The sequence below is a fragment of the Oryx dammah genome, unplaced genomic scaffold, assembly GCF_014754425.2.
Source record: "Oryx dammah isolate SB20612 unplaced genomic scaffold, SCBI_Odam_1.1 HiC_scaffold_28, whole genome shotgun sequence".
Taxonomy (NCBI): domain Eukaryota; kingdom Metazoa; phylum Chordata; class Mammalia; order Artiodactyla; family Bovidae; genus Oryx; species Oryx dammah.
The window spans coordinates 40,519,703-40,542,952 of NW_024070212.1; the positions used below are offsets into that span (position 1 = coordinate 40,519,703).

Here is a 23,250-nt window from a genome sequence, read left to right on the forward strand (position 1 = left end):
AGGATATAAAATATAACTATAAAATGTGTTTATAGACATGGGAAATAGTCCTAATACATTGTTTAGCAATAGATGCAGATTTTTTTAATGTAGGTCAATACATATGTATGGAAACATTTATATATCTTTAAATGGCTAGCATATATTGAGTGATTATTATGATCTAGATATAAAGTTAGCTCTGAGTATTGAAAATGAAGGTGATGTTTTCATTTCAATATTTTATCAGTAGTTATTAAGTTTTCTATATCCATTACTTTTGTAAATAAAAAAATAACTAGAAGTTCATTTTAGGGCCAGTATCCAGTCCCTGGTAAACCCTATCATTTACATAAAAATTTTGTGGTTCCTCTTCTCTCTGCTTGCAAATTATACTTGTATCAGACATATAAGGTTTAGGAGTTCTTTCCTTCTGCATTAGTGTGACTTTGCTCTGCTCTTTTTAACCTGTGTCATTGCTTTGGGGCTGAGTTTGGAATGCCCCATAGAAGCTGAATATCTCCTGGGTATATTACTAACAACCAACTTCGGAAGCAGAGCAACAGTGTGTGTGTGTGCGTGTGCTCAGTCATGACAAACTTTGCAACTCCAGGAACTGTAGCCCACCAGGCCCCTCTATCCATGGAATTTTCCAGACAAGAATACTGGAATGGGTTGCCATTTCCTTCTCCAGGAGATCTTCCCAACCGAGGGACTGAACCCACATCTCTAGGATCTCCTGCCTTGGCAGGAGTCTTATTCCAAGCAGGAAGAGTTATCCTGGCAACCAAATAACAGTAGAGGTTTTGGTTTTGGAAATTTTTTTTTTTTAACCTCTGTTTTCTATAAATTTAGTTTCCTCTTATAGAGTTGGCCTGCCTCCTAAATGTTGAGAACCGCATGATTCAGTGAAGGCTGCTGACACTGACGGGCATATTGTTAAAATTGCTGGAAATCTTTGTTCTATTTTTCTCTTCAGAAGTTGAGATTTATCTGAATATTGGCATCCCACAGTTCCTATTGTTTCCCTGTTTTCCTTTGGAAATCACAACTGAAAGGGCTGGCAACACATCCCTGAAGGTGACATTTTAAAGAGAGGGAGTGTTTGTAATCCTTGCCAGAAAAGAAAGGCCCAGAGAGCCACTAGAACCATGCTTCCTGATTTGTCCAGTAGGTTTCTGGACCACCCTCTTGGCTGATCTTCCTAATATGATGCTATTTTGCCATGGTTCCCAGGGAGTTATTTTCCTGAAATGATTATGCTTATTTGACTTATAGGAAAAGAAGTCTAAATTTTCTTTTGGGAAGTGACTCCTGGTCCCTTAAGTCCTTTGAATAAAACCCTAATTTGAACTGAAAAGGAAAAAAAAAGTACAAGAAAACACAGAGAGAGGCTAAATTGTTTTTTATTTGCTCCCTTGTACCTCCTCTGTATCCCTGTTTGCTTCTGATTTCTGATTTCCTGGTGATTGTCTGATTGATTACTCCTATTAGTCAACTAGTGTTCCTCCCCTTCAATCCGAAAGTCCATTTTCTGGTTAAGAAGGGCAGGGCTGGACCTGGTAAAGGAGCCTAAGCCTTGGTCACAGCTAGAAACATGACTCAGAATGCAAGCCCTTTTCCAAGGGGATTGATGACTGCTTCTTTGTGAAGCTCGGCAAATTCACTACATTCTGCCTTCCCGCGCCACCATCAGTTCTGGCAGCTCTCAAAGCAAGTAAAGCCGAGTATTGGTGAGACTGCCAAAAGCAGATCCCTACTGAACACACCTCTTCTCTGCTCAATTCTTTGTAGGATATTAAAAGGATAATCTTCAAAAATTGTGACACTGTACTATACACCCATAACTTATATAATGTTGTACATCAACTATACTTCAATTAAAAATAGAGTAAGGGACTTCCCTGGTGGTCCAATGGCTGAGACTCCTGGCTCCCAATGAGGGGGGCACAGGTTCAATCCCTGGTCAGGGAATCAGAACCTGCATGCTACAACTGAAAGACCCCACATGCAGCAGGTAAATGGCACAGCCAAATAAATAAACAAAGTTATTTTTTAAGAAAGAGAGAGAGAAAGTAAACAGTCTCAGCCAGATACACACACCACTGTCTGTCACCTCAGGTTGTACGTCATGGATGGGTCTAAATGTACGTGCAGTTTTGCAGGGACCCTGTTATTAAATGACATGGACACAAAACTCATGGGTACAGATGTTACGTGACTCACCAATATCCCTGTTTATACAAACAATTTCTTAAAAATTTCTTAACATTTCTTAAAATTTAACAGTGAAGAAACATTACACATTGAAGTTGGTCTTCACTAACACCTCATGTCCATCAGTAACCAGTTATTCCTTCCAAGTGCCTCTGACATCACTAGGAGCGACTTTTCCTGAAAGGGCACAGCAGCTTGAGGACAAAGAATCATGTATCTCAAAATAATAGAAAAACTTGAGGAACTAGCCTTGACTTCTACCAAGCTATAAAGGCTCTGCACCCTCAACCCTTCCTCTGAAACAGGAACCTGGAGATCTTTCTTTGTTCTGAGACGGAGAGCTCATTAGGAATCTTCCTTGTTTCCCTTAAGAACAACCCAATTAAGGAAATTGGAAGGGAGAAGGAACGGCAGCAGGAGAGGAAAGAGATGAAAAAATATGCTCCAGTTTTAGTGTACACACTCTTTTTGAAAGCTCTCCTTTCATTTCCCTCCCTTCCCTAATATTTAAGATGTCAAACACTTAACCACTCTGAGCCATCATTTTGATCTGATACTAAATTCTTCCTAGATTCAAGAGGATGCTAAGAAAGAACTCATAGCAAATAACTATGCATTTTTAGATAGAATCCACCTTTCTTCTCATTTCCGAAGACACACACATACAGGTTTTTGTTTGGTTTTTTATTGAGCCATCCATTAGTTTTAGCAAAACCTCAGAGAATAGAAAATATACTGGCACGGCTCCACACACCACGTCCAAATGCTGTAACAGCACAATTATAATTGATGAGTGAGTTGGCCATCCATGAACAGAGGTTGAAAGCAAAGTTCAAAGGGCCCTTCTTGTGGTAGCCAGGATTTTAGAGATTAGGATTTCAGTGTATCTTATTTTCAATAACTTAATGGGCAGAGTATGTGAGGAAAGATATAAGAAATGAAGCAAGAAAACATAAACAAAAGGAAAAAATAAGAGTGGTAAAAAATGCTAAAAATGGGAAATTAAACATGATTTTAAAAATTAATAATAACCTTAACAGAAAAGGGAAAAGTAATTTGGCCTTCAAGGACAAAACAGAAGGATGGAAGAGGAAGTGGTTAAATTAGCCCAGAGGAAAAAAAAAAGCCCGATGGAACCAAAATAATAAGGAGATCTCCACTGTTAGCAGTTTTGCGTGGCTGAAATCTGTGAGTTCTTTTCATTTCCTGACTTGTTCTGCCCTCTTTACCAACACCAAGAGCAAAATAAGGAGTCATCAGACCATTAGTCAGCACTTCTAACAGAATTGCATCAACGATTAATCATCTCTGAAAAGGAGTTCCCCATTCTTCCCTTCAAAGTACAGTTCCCCCTTGTTATACACAAGAGATTGGTTCCAGGACTCGCCCAAAGATACCAAAATCCACAGATGCTCAAGTGCCTTAAAGAAAATGGTATAGTATTTGCATATAACCCTGGTGGCTCAGAGGTGAAAGAGTCCGCCTCCAATGCAGGGGACTCGGGTTCGATCCTTGGGTCGAAAGAGTCTGCCTCCCATGCGGGAGACCCGGGTCTGATCCCTGGGTCGAAAGAATCTGTCTCCAATGCGGGAGACCCGGGTTTGATCCCTGGGTCAGGAAGATCCCCTGGAGAAGGAAATGGCAACCCATTCCAGTATTCTTGCCTGGAGAATCCCATGGACGGAGGAGCCTGGTTGGCTACAGTCCACGGGGTCGAAAAGAGTCGGATAGGACTGAACGACTTCACTCACTCACTCACTCACTCACATTCTCCACTATACTTTAAGTCATCTCTGAATTATAGTACGAGATACAATGTAAATACTACGTAGTTGTACATACAAGGTAAATGCTATGTAAAGAAATAGTCACCAGTGTGTAGCAAATTCAAGTTTTGGTTTTTGGAACTTCCTGGAAATTTTTTTTTCTCCAAATATTTTCTATCTGTGGTTTACGCAGATCCCATGGATATGGAGGGCCAGCTGTAATGATTTTTAGGCTAGTTATCATAAGATAATTTTTGAGTTCCATTTCAGAGTTATTGTAGGATAATTCAATTTATATAAAATCTTCACCTAAAAGCCTAAATATTTTTTTCAAAGCAGCTTGCCTTAGTGGAGTGGGTTTTGAGGCCACTGAAATCTGGGTTCAGGGTCTAGCTCTTCCAGTTATTGTTTCAGCAGTGTGTTTTTTTTTTTCCTTATTTCAATTTATTGAGTTGATTATTTGATAGTCTGCCTTGCCCAATAAATGAAGTTTCTTCAAGGGCAGAGATAGTTTCTAATCATGCTTTTCATTTGTTTAATAGTAGTTAACACAGAGTAAGTACTACATAACGTTTAACAAATGAATGGATGATCTATTCATTTTTTTTCACCTGATATTTGAGTTTTTAAAAAGTATTAACATGTTCATTATGTTCAGTGCTACTATATTATTATGTTCTGGGAGCAAGGGATGGATGAGTAAAAGCTAATCCTTGCCTTCAAAGATTTATAATATGATAGAGGAGAAATTCATACAATTAAATATCAAGCAAGCCAGACTGTAATACATGCTATAAAAGAGATTTAAACAGATCTCTATGAGAACACAGAGAAAATAAATCTGCCAAAATGTATGAAGCTTTAAAAAGGCAGAGATTATTTGAAATCTGCCTGGAAGGTAGTTTTGGATAAAATGGAGAACTAGAGAAAGGATGGTTCTATTGTCTTGAACAAAAATGTTTTAACTTCTTCGAGCTTCACTTTCTTCCCGCACACAATGGAGATTCTTAGGATTAAATGAGGGAGCCAAATAAAAGGAGATTTCTCACCTCTACTAAGTAAAAGATTCTGGATAAAGTATAGCAGTGATTATCAGCACATTAAGGAATCAATGTTCACACACGTAGAAGGACAAAAGAGAAAGGCCTGGAAGAAGAGCTGAAGGGAACAGGCTGTCACTGTGGACACGTGGACAAGAGAAAGGGTATGCATTCCTGGAAGTGTGTCCAGTATGAGAGCAAAGAGAAAAACACCAACAGCAAGAAGAGGATAATGAAGAGGAAGAAGAAAGACTCAGTTGGGTGGAGGAGAAGTGTGACTTAGAAGCATGTAATTTGCCACTGACTCCAAATCAATATAGTGAGCGACCTTTGCAGGACCATCAGCATCTGAGTGCAGGCCAGGCACCTGAACCACAAAGCCAATAAACAGTGGGTTCCTTCACTGCCACAGTTCATGATTCCGTGACAAGGGTAAATTTTTACATTTTTGAAGTGCTTTTCTCTTTTTATCTTCCTGAGTGGAAATCTTTGCACTGGTCTGTCTGAGGTAATGTTGTGCCCAGAAGGAAGATTAGAACTTAACTATACAAGGAGAACAAGACAGAGTCATGTTCTGTTTCTGTCATTCAAAAAAATAGGGTTATGCAAGCCTCTTAAAAAGGAATTCACTCTATCCTTTGTGAGGCCTGAGTAGTTTAACCACCAGGCATGGAGGTTTCAGATCATAGAGGTCTACCACAATAAGAAAAAAAAAAAAAAGTAACCTGTTAGTCAGGTGAATGAAGTCAGGAAAAAAAGCTATCTGGTCTTTGCTGATGTGGGGAGTGGTGGGAGGTAGCAAGGGAGGAGGAGAGAGGAGTAAAATGGCCAAAGTGGTCCTCAGCTCCCCTTCTGCAGTTCTTTCAAGATTGGCTCAGGCAGGGAAAGTAAGGTTAGTTACTTCTGAAGGCTGAGCAGAGGTTACTCTTGAACAGACCCCCCTCCACGGACTCTGAATGAGGCAGTCCTGCATGTGACAAATCCCTAGACAAGCACAGGGACCTAGCCTGCCCCCATCCAGGCAGTACAGCCAGACAGAGAGATGTAGAGATGTAGAAACCTCAAGCCCTTCTGGTCCTCAGAGGCAGGCAGAAAGGCAGCAAGACTTCAAAGGGCCCTCTAGCAGATGGGAAACTGAAACGAGAGCAGGTCAGCTAGAGTTCACGCCAGACTTTGACCAGGAGGAGATCCACCATAGGTCACACCCACCAAAGTCGGCCACAAACACCCACAGGGCCAGCAGCCCAAGTGGACGACAGCCTGGAGAGCCAGGGGGCAGGCAACTGTGCCTGAGGACATCGCCTCCTCCCACCACCCGAGGTTGTAGGAGCCTCAGCCCGTGCCCCTGCTCCAAGCAAGCTAGGGAGGAAGAGGTGATCTGTGAGCCTGGCCATTATCAGCCAAGGGGAGAAAATATCCAATATTGAATGGGACTACATTTAAAAAAAAAAGGTTTTTTTTAATTGAAGTATAGTTGATTTACAATGCTGTGTTATTTTCAAGTATACAACAAAGTGACTCAATTATACATACACATATATATTCTTTTTCAGATTCCTTTCTGAAATAGGTATAGATTATTACAAGATATTGAGTATAGTTCCCTGTGATGTTCAGGAGGTCTTTGTTGTTTGTTTTATATAATAGTAGTGTGTATATATTAACCTCCACCTCCTAATTTATCCCTCTCTCCCTGCCCCTCCTTCCCCCTTTGATAACCTCGTTTGTTTTTTTATGTCTGTGAGTCTATTTGTAAATAAATCTGTGTCATTTTTTTATTTTCCACATACATGTGCTGTCCTATGGTATTTGTATTTCTCTGTCTGACTTTCATTATCTCTAGGGGAATGGGACTACATTTTAACCTGGATGTGTATTTACTGTTATTCCTCCCTCCGGTCAGGAGGCGAGAGCTTGAGAAGAAAGCCAAAATAGTATAGACAATAAAGGTCATTTTTCTGCACATCCAAGCTGCACTGTATGTTAAATTCTGTAGTTCCGTCATATGTTCTTTGTTTGGTTTCCTGTGAAAGGCGATGTAAGCACAAAATGCGTTTGGTGTTAGGACTTCCAAAGGAATGAATTCTTTGAAAGAACGATATTCACCCTAAGTGTCCTGGCTTGACTCAGGAGGATCAAATGACAGACAAGGAAAGAGAGTGGAAAGGGAACTGTCTGTAGGTAATGATTTTGTCTATTTTCTTGATGTGTTGGTAGTGTCTGGAGCATAATAGTGAAAGTGAAAGTCACTAGTCCATGGAATTCTCCAGGCCAGAATACTGGAGTGGGTAGCCTCTCCCTTCTCCAGGGGATCTTTTCAACACAGGGATCGAACCCAGGTCTCCAGCATTGCAGGCAGATTCTTTACCAGCTGAGCCACAAGGGAAGCCATAAGTGCCCCATAAAGTTGTTAAATGAATGAAGAAATTAACAAAAATCGACTAGTACTTATTTTGTGCCAGACATTATAAACATGATCTTATTTAATTTTCACCATAGCCTTTTGAAGTTGTCATTATCATCAAGATTTGATAGATAAAGGACTTCAGACAGGTTGAATAACTTCTCCAGGGTCACACATCTGTGTGTGGTGTGGATAGAATTCAAGCACGGGTCAAACTGACTACTGTGACTTCTCAATGTATTTCCTCCTGTGGAAGGAAATCTTTTCATATAGAAGAAATTTCAATGACATTTTCACCCCCTTTTTTATATTACAAGGAAAATCCTGGTGTTCTTCTCCATGACCAGATGGCTGTGACCACTGCAAAAATAATCCCTACCTACCACAAAAATGATCCTTCTGCTAAGAATGTAACACCAATTTTATGGCAGCTGCTGTGTCTAAATTGAAATGTTAATAATTATCTGGATAAAAGAAATCACAAGAAAGTAGAAGAGGCTCTGTGTGAAACCAAAATGCAATCCCAGAAAAATAAAAGGAAAGGAAAACGGAAATCATAACAAAAATCAGAGATTTAACTAAAATAGCATCTTTGAATGTCAAAAGAACTCTTGAGCTTTGTGTAATCAAAATAAAGAACAAAATAGACCAAACTGCATGAAATAAGTCCTTTCTTGGGTTTCCAGTGACGTTACAAACCACAAAAGACTCCACCATTTTTTAAATTACAGCATGAGGTTTTACCCTCTGTTGGGTTCTTTGGTCAAGCAGTAACATCTATATTAACATTTCATACACCCATCTGCTTTGATCTGAGATTCCCTCTAAGTTCAACAGACGTTCATTAGCAGTGCTGCAGAAGCAAAATCATTGTCATTTCAGAGACTTGCACTCCACTTATTCCAGTTGCAAAAATTAGCAAGTGCCAATAGCCGAAGGGTCTAAAGAAAACCTGGAAGGATCTAAAAGAAATAAAGCTGGATGCATAACACTGGAAATACAACCAGCAACACAAGTATTTCACTTTCAGTCATGGGTCTTGCTAAAAAGACTATGATTTCCAAATATTTACTAGTATAAGGAAATGAGAAATGATGAGGAACCAGGAGCAAGTCACTAATCTCTAAAATATATGACTCTCGAAGGTCCCTTCCAACTCAACAGATCTTTGATTATGAGTCTGGGAAGCCTGAAGAAGTTCTCTTGGCTTCTCTGGGTAATGGAAAAGCATAGCCCACCTTCTTGGAGATTGTGTGTGTGTGTGCATTCTCAGTCACTTGGTCGTGTCCAACTCTTTGCGGTCCTATGGACTATAGCCCACCAGGCTTCCCTGTCCATGGGTTTTTCCAGGCAAGAATACTGGAGTGGGCTGCCATGTCCTCCTCCAGGGGATCTCCCCAACCCAGTGATGGAACCCACGTCTCCTGTGTCTCTTACATTGGCAGGCTGATTCTTTACCACTGAGCCACCTCATTAGCTTAAGATTCTTCATGCTAAGGGAACAGGTAGTGGATAGGACTGTTGTTCATAGGATTATAGTGTGTAGCAAGCAGAAAAATGGGAAAGTCAGACTTGCTCATACACTTTTTAAAGCTTTCAAATTTTAAAGTAATTTTGGAAAAGGAGGATAAAGAGAGCCAACATTTGGAAAGTACTGTAGCATCCAATGCCCATGACAGATGCTCTCATTATGCTACTACTTTGTAAGAGATGGCACTTTTTTGAAAGGTTGAGATGCTAGTGTTTCAGTATCCATCATCACCATGCAGTCTGAGAGCTGGAAACTCTCCTCCAGATATGCGGTAGCCTGCAATGATCACATACACCAACCAAGAAGACTCCCTAACACAAAGTCCCAGAACCCAATCTAGCCAGTTTCCCAACCCCACAAGAGTTTTCATATCCCAGAAAACTGCTTCACTGTGAGACTGATGGAGCACCAATGGCAGATCTCAAGGGACGAGCTCAGTTATTTCTACTTAAATTAAGTGACAAATAGGCGCCCTTAGGTCATCTGTGAATACTATCATGTGAAGTTTGGTCTGTATGAGATTATTCTGAAATTAAATCAGCTATAAGCATTTAAAACTCAGACTACATGTCAGAATCCCTATGTCCATCTCCCATAGGAACATCTGAAAACACTGGGCTCTTATTCTCAGCTGGCAACATAGGACTGGAGGAGGTAAGGATGCCTCACTGAGATGGACTTTCTTCTCAAGTTGGTCTCAGTCTTACCTGACTCACTTCATTCCAGTAGTCCTCTGCCTGCTTCCCAGAGGCATTTGAGAGCCACCACTGACTCGAAGATCTAAATAGACTAGGAAACCTTCCATAGGCCACCACTCAGCAGCCAGGATGCAAGGCCTCAGGATCTAAGTGGCTACCTTAGCATCTAATCATGAAGCTGATCTATCAAGATCCCTGTGCAAGGGACTCCTGAGAGCCAAATGATGGAAGGATGCTGGCAAGCTTAGTGCTGGCAAACAGGTTATTGGTCTTTACAGCACTGACAAGGAATGAAGACCAGGCTAGAAGCACTGATTCATTATTGAAATGGTTTTTCAACTGCTCTGCTCTGCCATTCATGGTATATAAAATGTCCTTTTATAAGATATCAGGTTAATTAGCCAAACAGCATATGGAGTTCAGTTCAGTTCAGTCACTCAGTTGTGCCCAACTCTGCGACAGCATGGACTGCATCACACCAGGCTTCCCTGTCCCTCACCAATTCCCCAAGACTACTCAAACTCATGTCCATTGAGTCAGTGATGCCATCCAACCATCTCATCCTCTGTTGACCCCTTCTCCTCCCACCTTCAATTTTTCCCAGCATCAGGGTCTTTTTGAATGAGTCAGTTCTTCACATCAGGCAGCCAAAATATTGGAATTTCAGCTTCAGCATCAGTCCTTCCAATGACTGGTTGAATCTCCTTGCAGTCCAGGGAACTCTCAAGAGTCTTCTCCAATACCACAGTTCAAAAGCATCAATTCTTCAATGCTCAGCTTTGTTTATAGTCCAACTCTCATATCCATACATGACTACTGGAAAAATCAGAGCTTTGACTAGATGGATGTTTGTTGGCAAAGTAATGTCTCTGCTTTTTAATATGCTGTCTAGGTTGGTCATAGCTTTTCTTTCCAGGAGCAAGTGTCTTTTAATTTCATAGCTATAGTCACCATCTGCAGTGATTTTGGAGCCCCCCCAAAATAAAGTCTCTTACTGGTTTCATTGTTTCTCCATCTATCTGTCATGAAGTGATGGGATCAGATGCCATGATCTTAGTTTTCTGAATGTCCAGTTTTAAGCCAACTTTCTCACTCTCCTCTTTCACCATCATCAAGAGGCTCTTTAGTACTTCATCTTCTGCCATAATGGTGATGTCATCTGCATATCCGAGGTTACTGATATTTCTCCCAGCAATCTTCATAACACTTTGTGCTTCATCCAGCCTGATATTTTGCACGTTGTACTCTGCATATAAGTTAAACAAGTAGGGTGACAATAAACAGCCTTGATGGACTCCTTTCCCAGTTTGGATTCAGTCTATTGTTCCATGTCCAGTTATAACTGTTGCTTCTTGACCTGCATACAGATTTCTCAGGAAGCAGATCAAGTGGTCTGGTATTCCCATCTCTTTCAGAATTTTCAATAGTCAATAGTCAATTTGGCATAGTCAATAAAGCAGAAGTAGATGTTTTTCTGGAACTCTCTTGCTTTTTCAGTGATCCAGTGGATGTCGACAATTTGATCCCTGGTTCCTCTGCCTTTTCTAAATCCAGCTTGAACATCTGGAATTTCACGGTTTACATACTGTTGAAGCCGGGCTTGGAGAATTTTGAGCATTACTTTGCGTGTGAGATGAGTGCAATTGTGTGGTAGTTTGAGCATTCTTTGGCATTGCCTTTCTTTGGGATTGGAATGAAAACTTTTCCAGTCCTGTGGCCACTGCTGAGTTTTCCAAATTTGCTGGCATATTGAGTGCAGCACTTTCATAGCATCATCTTTTAGGATTTGAAATAGCACAACTGGAATTCCATCACCTCCATTAGCTTTGTTTGTAGTGATGCTTCCTAAGGCCCACTTGACTTCATTCAAGGATGTCTGGCTCTAGGTGAGTGATCACACCATCATGGTTATCTGAGTCACGAAGATCTATTTTTGTATAGTTCTTCTGTGTATTCTTGCCACCTCTTCTTAATATCTTCTGCTTCTGTTAGGTCCATACCATTTCTGTCCTTTATCGAGCCTATCTTTGCACAAAATGTTCCCTTGGTATCTCTAATTTTCTTGAAGAGATCTCTAAACTTTCCCATTCTTTTGTTTTCCTCTATTTCTCTGCATTGATCACTGAAGAAGGCTTTCTTATCTCTCCATGCTATTCTTTGGAACTCTGCATTGAAATGGGTATATCTTTCCTTTTCTCTTTTGCCTTTCGCTTATCTTCTTTGCTCAGCTATTTCTAAGGCCTCCTCAGACAACCATTTTGCCCTTGTGCATTTCTTTTTCTTGGGAATGGTCTTGATCCCTTGCCTCCTGTACAATGTCACAAACCTCCATCCATAATTCTTCAGGCACTCTGTCAATCAGATCTAATCCCTTGAATCAATTTCTCACTTCCACTATATAATCATAAGGGATTTGATTTAGGTCATACCTGAGTGGTCTAGTGGTTTTCCTTACTTTCTTCAATTTAAGTCTGAATTGGGCAATAAAGAGTTCATGATTTGGGCCACGGTCAGCTCCCGGTCTTGTTTTTGCTGACTGTATAGAGCTTCTCCATCTTTGGCTGCAAAGAATAAAATCAATCTGATTTTGGTATTGACCATCTTGATGTCCATGTGTAAAGTCTTCTCTTCTGTTGTGGGAAGAGGGTGTTTGCCATGACCAGTGAGTTCTCTTGACAAAGCTCTATTAGACTTGGCCCTGCTTCATTCGGTACTCCAACGCCAAATTTGCCTGTTACTGCAGGTATCTCTTGACTTCCTACTTTTGCATTCCAGTCCCCCATAATGAAAAGGATATATTTTTTGGCTGTTAGTTCTAGAAGGTCTTGTAGGTCTTCATAGAACCATTCAACTTCAGCTTCTTCAGCATTACTGGTTGGGGCATTGACTTGGATTACTGTGATATTGAATAGTTTGCCTTGGAAATGAACAGAGATCATTCTGTCATTTTTGAGGTTGCATCCAAGTACTGCATTTCAGATTCTTTTGTTGACTATGAGGGCTACTCCATTTCTTCTAAGGGATTCTTGCCCACAGTAGTAGATATAATGGTCCTCTGAGTTAAATTCACCCATTCCAGTCCATTTTAGTTCACTGATTCTTAAAATGTTGATGTTCCCTCTTGCCGTCTCCTGTTTGATCACTTCCAATTTACCTTGATTCATGGATCTAACAACCCAGGTTCCTATGCAAAAGTGCTCTTTACTGCATTGGACTTTACTTCCATCACTGGTCACATCCACAACTGGGTGTTGTTTTTGCTTTGGCTCCGTCTCTTCATTCTTTCTGGAGTTATTTCTTCACTGATCTCCAGGAGCATATGGGCACCCACTGGCCTGGGGAGTTCATCTTTCAGTGTTCTATCTTTTTGCCTTTTCATACTGTTCACGGAGTTCTCAAGGCAAGAGTACTGAAGAGGTTTGTTATTCCCTTCTCCAGTGGACCACGCTTTGTCAGAATTCTTCTCCATGACCTGTCTGTCTTAGGAAGCCCTACAGGACATGGCTCATAGTTTCATTGAAATAGACAAGGCTGTGGTCCATGTGATCAGTTTGATTAGTTTTCTGTGATTGTGGTTTTCATTCTGTTGGCCCTCTGATGGAGAAGGATAAGAAGCTTTTGGAAGCTACCTGACAGGAGAGAATAATTGAGGGGGGAAATTGGGTCTTGTTCTGATGGGCGGGGCGGTGCTCAGTAAATCTTTAATCCAATTTTGTGTTGATGGGTGGGACTGAGTTCCCTCTCTGTCATTTGACCTGATGCCAAACTATGGTGGAGCTAATGAAGATAATGGTGACCTCCTTCAAAAGGTTCCATTCGTGCACTGCTGCACTGAGTGCCCCCAACCCTGCAGCATATGGAGACTTTTCAACAATATAAAGGAATATTTCACCCTACTTAAGGAATTCAAATAGAGCTTCACAAAACTAAATGCTTTCTAGATCCTACAATTCTCTTCCATAAAGATAAGCCCAATTCCACGGACAATACTGTAAATCACAAAGATCCTGATCTTAGCAATGTTTGACAGACAGATCCTCATATTCCCCAAACCCATACTTGACTCATTTCAGTGGAATTAGGTTTGTTTCTCTGCAGCACTCTTCCTCAGTGTGTGATGGTCATCAGCCTGAGTGCCAGCCCTGGAATCAGGTCTTGTTTGTGGGAATGGGCTCTAGTACACGTAAACTTTTATGTTACTAGGATACATCCCATTAAAGAACTTATGCTTTGTTATCTTTTTCCTAACTTGGCCAAGGCCTCTTCAATCTCTTTTTAGATTAAGTGAAAAGCAGAACTGTGTTTCGAGTGGCTGCTAATGCTTCCTAGTGAAAGTCATGGGGTATGAATAGTGTTCATGGAAAAATGTTATTCAAGTAGGCAGCCACCAACCCCAGGGATATCCTCCTGGTTCAAAAATACAGGAAGCAAGGTTACACCCTCAATTTGTACCCCCCTTAAGTTTGCCAGAAAAAGAATTCAGCAAGGGAAATGACGCTGCCAACTTTTATTTGCTTTAGGCAGCATGTTACAACCCTCTGAACTAAGGGTTAAAGCTGTGGACCTCCTCTAAATTACAGAAAAGTTCATGGAATGACATACAAAGAGTGGAGCTTATAACACAGAGAATCTATAGAAATCCCTGATATCTTAGACTTCTTTTGTATGAAATACACATTGTGCTTTTTCCTTCAGATATATTTAAATGGGAATAGGGAGGAAGTTAAAGTGCTTTCAACAATAAGAATATGTTCAGATTACTTTGTTCCAAATGGAAGTTTCCTGCTAGTCTCCAGTGCATTCTTAATTAATAATGAAATACAAAATTTAAAGTGAACTTACTGTGGTAACACTGGCACACAATTCTGTATGAGTCAAAATTCTGCAAACCACCTAATAATTTCACCCACAATGCCAGACTCAACCGTGACACGACTCAGGGCAGTTTTGGTGGCCTGAAAACTGGCCTCACCAGGGAAGGGATTGACATTCAGTTATTTAGTGGTTTTTCAATGAAATTCATCTCTTGTGTACTTTGTTTTTGTTTTTTTCAGTGTTTAATTTCTCCAAGTTCTCCATAGGTTTATTCTGTTAGACAAAATTATGTATAAATAATTATTTCTTTTAAGACTCTGATAAAACCATATAGCAATTCCAAAATGCCACTTTTCTATGAATCAGGGAAGTCTATTTTAAAGCACAAAGAAAAGTATATGTCAAAAAGCCTCTTGATGAAAGTGAAAGAGGAGAGTGAAAAAGCAGGCTTAAAGCTCAACATTCAGAAAACTAAGATCATGGCATCTGGTCCCATCACTTCATGGGAAATAGATGGGGAAACAGTGGAAACAGTGTCAGACTTTATTTTTGGGTGCTCTAAAATCACTGCAGATGGTGATTGCAGCCATGAAATTAAAAGATGCTTACTCCTTGGAAGGAAAGTTATGACCAACCTCGATAGTATATTGAAAAGCAGAGACATTACTTTGCCAACAAAGGTCTGTCTAGTCAAGGCTATGGTTTTTCCAGTGGTCGTGTATGGATGTTAGAGTTGGACTGTGAAGAAAGCTGAGCACCAAAGAATTGATGCTTTTGAACTGTGGTATTGGAAAAGACTCTTGAGAGTCCCTTGGACAGCAAGGAGATCCAACCAGTCCATTCTAAAGGAGATCAGTCCTGGGTGTTCTTTGGAAGGAAAGATCCTAAAGCTGAAACTCCAATACTTTGGCCACCTCATGTGAAGAGTTGACTCATTGGAAGAGACTTTGATGCTGGGAGGGATTGGGGGCAGGAGGAGAAGGGTACAACAGAGGATGAGATAGCTGGATGGCATCACTAACTCGATGGACATGAGTCGGAGTGAACTCCAGGAGTTGGTGATGGACAGGGAGGCCTGGCATGCTGCGATTCATGGTGTCGCAAAGAGTTGGACACGATGGAGAGACTGAACTGAACTGAACTGATTCCTTAATTTAAAAATACTTTAGGTTTCCAGTGTTGAACATTGTGTTAACACATTTATTCTAACTTTTTTTTTTCTTTAGGGAGGAGTTAGTTAATTCATTCCTTTTTTTTTTTTTTCTGAGAAGACAAAAGATTAAACAGTATTTTTTCCCTTTACTGAAAGTCTGATGTGAACTTAGGCAACCAAAATCCCATACTGCTAGGAATTAGTTGCTGTGTGGGTTAGGTATTAACACATACTTCAAATTTACACTCTAGTGTCTTCACTAGTATTTATCTTACACTTTGTGAGAATATCCAACACTGACCTGTTTACAAATCCACTAGAAAGCCTGATGAATATAGAAAGATACCAAATAAACAACCCCAGAAATCTAAATCTGCTTGTCTTCCAGGTTCCATGGCATAGCTCCTGTCCCTGTAGAGCACATTTAAGGGAAGGATAGTATAATCCAGACATCTCTCTTTCTTTTTTTTTTTTCCCAGACATCTCTTTTACTTTTCCTCTGGTAAAAAGCCCAGTAACTAAACTGCTTGTATTGAACTTTCTAGAAAGTGAAAAGAGAATGGAAATCTATTTGACACAAATAACCTACAAATATTTAAATTACTTCAACCCATTTCAATTTTGGCTACTCAGGATCACAATTCAAAAATAGCTGATTATGCAAAAAACACTGTCTAAGCATAATTTTAAAAAGTAAAACCTGACAAAATGAATACATAAAATGAGATCATGTATATAAAACTGCTTTTCAAACTTTGCTGTTATAAGGGTCATTTTGTCCCTTTAAATTAGGAGGTCCTTCAGGTATGTCTTCTAAATCCCTTGTAATTTTGCAACTCCTACTATAGTGCTTATGATAGTATAATAATTTAGTTGGGAACAGTATTGACAGAAAATACTCAGATAACTGAAGGATTTTATACATTGAATAATCTAGGTAATTCTTTAATACCCTAAATTTGCACTACACGTGTGAATGGGGAATATGAAAATCCGTGTTTTTCTAAACGCTGCCTTAACCAGCATCTAGACAAGGAAGAGAAACCAAGAACTATTTCTGTAGGTGGCCACTGAAGCTAGCTGAAGCAGAACAGCATGTGAGACCTAACCACCATTTCTGGTGCCGCAAAAACCTGCAGAAGCTGAGTGAGTGAAGAATCTCGAGGCATATGATAGTTAATACCTTTCAAGTGATTTAGCACTCTCCTCTTATTTTAGAACATTTTTACTGGTAACTTAAATTTGTTTTTCTCTGAAGTGTCTAGACAGGCACAAAAGAAACCCTGAAATTAGAAAGATGTTTTCCTTTGTACAAAAGAATGACACCACCCAGTCCTGCCACCAGTAGTCCTTTGAGGGGTAGATCCGGTCATGGTGAGTAGGCATCTGAGCTACCGGCAGGTGCAGTGGGATTGGTGTGTAATATTGGGATGTGGAGTCCTTGAGAGCTAGCCCCAGCTCCCTGGCATCAGTAGTCGTCGAAACATGCAATACACAAAAGACCTACTTAGGATTCTTTCTCTAGTCCTTGAGAGGATTTGTGATTGTTCACTTCAGATGAATTTGCTCACGATATTGATAATTAAGGATGTGCGTCATGTTTCCTCTTCAGTTATGCATTTTTCTCTCTTTTGCATCCAGGTTAAATAAGCACACCACCTAAGACTTACTCAAATGTAGACTTCATTTGCCCATTTTACCCAAGTGCCTCCACCCAACATAGGTCACAGCAGGGTTCTAGAAAAAAAGCACAAAGTGAAATGAGATAGCAACTAAAATAATATTGAATGCTTTGATTTCACATGGGACCTAGAACAATCTGAAAAATTGAATACAAGGGATGTAATGTAAAACATGATGAATATAATTAACACTGCTGTATGTTATATAGGAAAGTTGTTGAAGTCCTAAGATGTCTCACCATAAGGAATTTTTTTCTGTCTTTAATTTTATATCTACATGAAATGATGTTCTCTCAACTTACTGTGATACTTATTCATGACAAATGTAAGTCAAATCACTATGTTCTACACCTTAAATTTATAGTGCTATGTCAAATATATCTCAGAAAAACTGGAATTAAAAACTGAATACCAATACCAATATTTATAACAGAGTTCAATAACATAAAGGACTTCTCTGTAGTCGGAATCTAAAAGTTAATTCCCCATTTTTTAGTTTTAAGTTATTTAGAGATGTTGGTGAAATAAAATCCAAAGACCAAATTTGCTAACATTGATCATATTTATTAAATTAAATTATTTAACACTACTTGAAAACTGAATACATTCATTGGAAAACTCTTGGAAAGAAGAACTGTTTCTTGCTTGTATCAGCTGTATCTCTTCTCCCAAAGAGAAGGAACCACAGAAGCACTATAGTTGGAGGAATGGCTCCTGTAAACTCTATGAAGGAAGGGATCTTGTTCATCATTTGCCTGGTCCTGACGGCACACAGCCTAGGGCAGGCATTCTTGCTGAAGGTACAGGTGCATGGGCGGGTGCACCCATCAAGAAGGGTGGGACCAGGAAGCAGAAGCCCCATCGGTGCTTCCTCTAGGGTTGTTCTCTCTGCCCTGGTTTCAACAAAGCAGCAGAAAAGTGAGCAATAATAGGATTCAAGCTCTAGGAAAGTAGATGAGCAACTACTTACCTTCTCCACTCCAGTCAGCACTGTAAGCACTGTCTCCTCTTCCCTGTCCCCATCCTTCCATGCATCAGATCAGCCTGGCCCAGGAGCACTGCAGCAGCGGAAGCAGCATCTGCCCAGCTACTCCCAGAGCAGGGGAAGGAAAGAGTCCTCAGACAGCACAGAGCACAGGAGAACAAGCTAACTAGCCGCAACAAGCTTAGAAAGCCCTCAAAAGCATCAGCTCAGTGGATTAACAACTAGGTCCTATTATACAGTACAGGGAACTTGATTCAATATCCTTTGTATTTTTATTTTTATTTTTTTATTTTTTTATTTTTAAATATGGAACGCTTCACGAATTTGCGTGTCATCCTTGCGCAGGGGCCATGCTAATCTTCTCTGTATCGTTCCAATTTTAGTATATGTGCTGCCGAAGCGAGCACTCCTTTGTATTTTTAAATAAAAAATTTTAATGTATATATATGTATGTATGTATGTATGTATGTATGTGTGTATGTATAATTGAATCACTTTGCTGTACAGCAGAAATGAATACAACATTGTAAATTAATTATACTTTAAGAATACATATATGTGTGTGTGTGTATATATATACATAGAGAGAGAGAGAAAGAGAGAGAACATTTGTTGTTCAGTTGCTAAGTCATGTCCTTCTCTGTGATCCCATGGACTGCGGCACGCCTGGCTTCCCTTGTCCTTCAGCATCTCCCGGGGCTTGCTTAAATTCATATCCATTGAGTCGGTGATACCATCCAACCAACTCATCCTCTGTTGTCCCCTTCTCCTCCTGCTTTCAATCTTTCCTAGCATCAGAGTCTTTTCCAATGAGTCAGCTCTTTGCATCAGGTAACCAAAGCACTGGAGCTTCAGCTTCAGCATCAGTCCTTCCAATGAGTATTCAGGGTTGATTTCCTTTAAATCAACTATGCTTTAATAATACATATATGTGTATACATATACATGTATAGAGAGAGAGAAAGAGAGAGAGAGCATGATATCGATTTCTTTTGTGTCTCTGCCTACTACCAATACTTCTAACAATGCAGATCTTGCACCCAAGACAAGTGTTATGTGACTAACTATCCTTTACAGGTTTGGTCAGGTGGTTTGACACACTCCAGTTTGTCTGTCACCTACTAACATGTTTCAGAATCCTTGCCTTTGTGTAAAAGTCCATTCTTCATTAGGTACTTTATAATGTACCATATACACCTAAAACTGAAATCTGACTGTTAATAAACTTTCATTGTGAGAGTTTCAGTTATAACCCTAGACTCTTTCAAGACACAGAAATTCTTCAGAGATTACAAATACCAATACTAGGCCAAATTTTCATCCTATAGAAGCAAAGAGAGTATCATCAGGTCAGTTACTTAGCATTTTAATATTTTGGTTCTGGGAACTTGGAGGATAGTAAAAGAGCATGTGTGCCTTTTGTGGAACATTTTGGGACTTTTGCCACATCTACTGAACCCTTTGAAAACTTGCTCTATAATTTCACAGAGAAAGTGCCAGTTGCATAGCCCTCATACTCAAAAGTAGAAGTTTACCAAGGTGACTCTTTTTTTTAATTCCACAGATCTTAAGAATATGGTTGGATAGGTTTAGACAAATGCATACACCAAGTAATCAACACCTTAAAAAATTAATAAGAGAACATTGCTAACAACCTAGAAAGTGTCCTCATGTTCCTTTTCAGTTTGTCCTCGTCCCCCAAGCAATCACTGTTCTGATGACTTCTATCTCCATTAATTAGTTTTGTCTGTTCTTAAATTTCACATAAATGGAATCATATAGTATGTTCTCATTTGTGGCTGGCTTCTTTTGCTCAAAGTAGTGGTTTTGAGATTTGCACAGATTGCTGAAAATAGCAGTAATAGTTCTTTTTTTAATTGCTGAATAATAGTCCATTCTGTGAATTTATCACAATGTGTTTATCCATCATTAATTAATACAGAAGCTGATTGGGCACATGCCAGCAGTTCAATAAAACAAATGCAGCAATTCCTATTCTTTCAAATTTGCAGTTTATACTTGGCTTTTGCTAATGATTATACCCAGAGTTAAATCTGATTTGTAAATCCTTCAACCCTCAAAGAGAGTATGGAAAAAAACAGGAATCCCTTGAGAGTCTGAAGAATCTGAGCAGAAAGCAGGAGGAGTAAGAGATAGGCGGTATTAGGGCAGATATCTTTAACATGAACCAAGTTTGCTCTAGGTCCTGGCTCTTGTCAAAGATTGTGAAAAGACTGAATTAAATACAGGTATAACCCTAACCATCTCTCAGTGTTATCTTCCTCTTATCTTTCCTAGCTCTTTGACCACTGGTTAAAAATTCTTTTTCTCTGCAGACAATCTAAAGACTTTCAGTTATTCAAGAAAGCCATGCTTGCTTGAGTAGTCTGCAGTTTCAGTTAGAACTGCAGTGAAGGCAATGGTGTATATCAAAAAGTATTTTGAGTCCCTTTCCTTGTGACCAAGCACACATCAAAAAAGCAGGAAGGAAGGCTGGAGGAAATTACACAATTTATTATGATTTCTCATCATCAAGAGCTCACTGTGTCCACAGGGAAAGAATAATAGTTCCTATAAAGGTTTCTTTTGGTTATTTGTGATTCCTCCCTCAAGATCTTTACAATCTATTTTGAGAAAGCATAGACAAGTGTGTTGGGAAACACATGAGATCAATCTAATTTGATCTAATTAGTTAGATGTCCACAGAAAACATTTTTCCAGAAGACCCTGGAGCAACCAGTATAAAAAATAATAATTGAACACTATATTGAGATTATAGAAACTCACTATTGCAAATATTATGGGTATGGGTAAATAAGTGTTCCTAATCAGAGATTAATGTTTTTAAACCAGTGACTATTTACAAGATCAAATCTTTAATAGATTTGTAGGTAGAGTATTTTTTAATGTGTTATTCAAATATTATTCTTTATTTCTCAGTTGAAAAAGGAATTGTTAATATTTAGAATTACTTGAATTTCAAGTCCTCACTTTGTATGATTTCCCCAACAGGGTCTCTAATCTTTCTGAAGGTGTTATTTCAGAGTGGTATTTCCCACAAAGAGCTACATTTGTAGTTGCTTAGAAAACCTAACAGATCTCAGTGGGATATGGAGGCATGAAGAGTCAAAATCACGCAAAATCTGTAGACTAGGTTAAAAGCACTAGAAAAAGTATTGCACTGGATGTATTTTTAACGTACACCATGTACCAAGGGGAAATTAATCTAATTTGAAAATAAAGACCATTAAAATCTTTAGAACTCTTTTTACATTAGGGAAAAAAAATAAAGACCCCATAATCACAACTGTAGTGCTGATATTATTACAATAGAATATAATATCTAATTAGCATAAAGGCAAAACTCCTATCCTTATACACTTTTGAATTTATAACATCACTAAATCAACTTTTTTACAGAATTAAATTTTTCTACTTATTAAGAGACTACAAAGGAAGAACAAGTGTTGGCTTTTGTAAGATTTTTATTTGAATATTCTGTAAAATTATAATCACACTTAAAGTTGTGAGGAAGAAAGCATTATTTGATGTCATTTTGTAATTTTCCTGAATATTTATGAAGTGAAGTGAAATTGCTCAGTCGTGTTCGACTCTGCGACCCCAAGGACTGTAACCTACCAGGCTCCTCCATCCATGGGATTTTCCAGACAAGAATACTGGAGTGGGGTGCCATTTCCTTCTCCAGGAGATCTTCCCTGGAATATTTATGAGCCATAAAGTATTGTGCTGGTTGTCTGTTTTCCTCCTCTTAAAAACTCTACATGTTTGTTTTATTTTTTTAATCAAAACTTTATGGAGTTTATTTTAGTGTAAACATATAGGTACTGAGGGTTCCTTTTTTTTTTTTTTTCTTTCATCTTCAATTCTCAAAATATACTGAATTAAAAACCAGATATTTCTGGTTGGGATGCAGCCAAGAATTCCTTCATCTTAGCCATTGCTCTTAGCTAGAACTAGGGATCTGACCCACATCTACCAGGAAAACCACAGCCCATGACTACCCAGTTGTCTCGGAATGAACTGCACTGTCTGGAATTTCCGAAGAAAGCACATTAACTCACTGAGCAATGTGCTCTCAGGTGGGCAAGCGCAACTGGGCTCCCTGTCACTAATGAGCTCCCCACTCCACCTCAACTTCCCCACATCGTTTGAGTCACTGCTGTGCTTATAAAGATAAATCCAAGGGTACAGCCACTTTATCTTCCATAGAAACCCAAAATGGACACGGTTTTCCATTATGTTTGATTCTGTACTGAAAGGTCTGGGAAGTGAGTGTAACATGAACTCATTCCTTCCGCTTCAGCAGACAGATGGATAGAGACATTCCAGTTTGTTTCCAGTCTTTTGTCTTCGGAGCAGTTTTGGCATTTCCCTCAGGAAACTGGAGGTTGTGACCTAAAGGTTTCCTTAGTGAGCACGCTTCTGTTTCCCACAGTTAACCTTACCCAGAAATGACATCTACTCTATTAGGTGAGGTTTTATCTTCATGTCCCGACTGTGTCCTGTGAATATTCAATGACACTTGAAAGCACAAATTCTGAAAGCTAACAATAGCACTGAAGAGCCAAACATGCCAAAATACTTTGATATAATCCCCAGTGAAGATGACAATAATATCAAAACAAGAATTAAAAAATTCTGTGAGGCTTGCCATTTTATAGTTGGAGAAATTAATGACTATGGATGGTAAAGCTTTCAGACAGTATGAATCAAAATTTTTCAAATTAAAAGTGTATGCTATTCAGCCAAGATTCTACAACTTGTTACTTTATCGCTATTGAATAGTTTTATATTGTTCAGCTGGTAGACTGGGGGAAGCCAAGATGGTCTTCTGAAAGAAATAAGTAATTTAACAGTATCTCCCATAGCCATACTGCCACCTCCCAAGTATGCTGGTGGCAAGCCAAGAATATAAACTTCTGTGGATGGGTGTGAATTGACCAAAGTGTCATAATTTAA

The 23,250-nt window shown here is 39.3% G+C and overlaps 1 non-coding gene across 1 annotated transcript; it reads right to left on the minus strand.

Moving 5' to 3' along the window:
* Positions 1-18,570: 18,570 nt before the first annotated feature.
* LOC120857168 lies at positions 18,571-18,677 on the minus strand. The gene has a single exon (XR_005719625.1). It is a non-coding gene; the product is annotated as a U6 spliceosomal RNA (small nuclear RNA).
* Between the last annotated feature and the right edge of the window lie 4,573 nt (positions 18,678-23,250).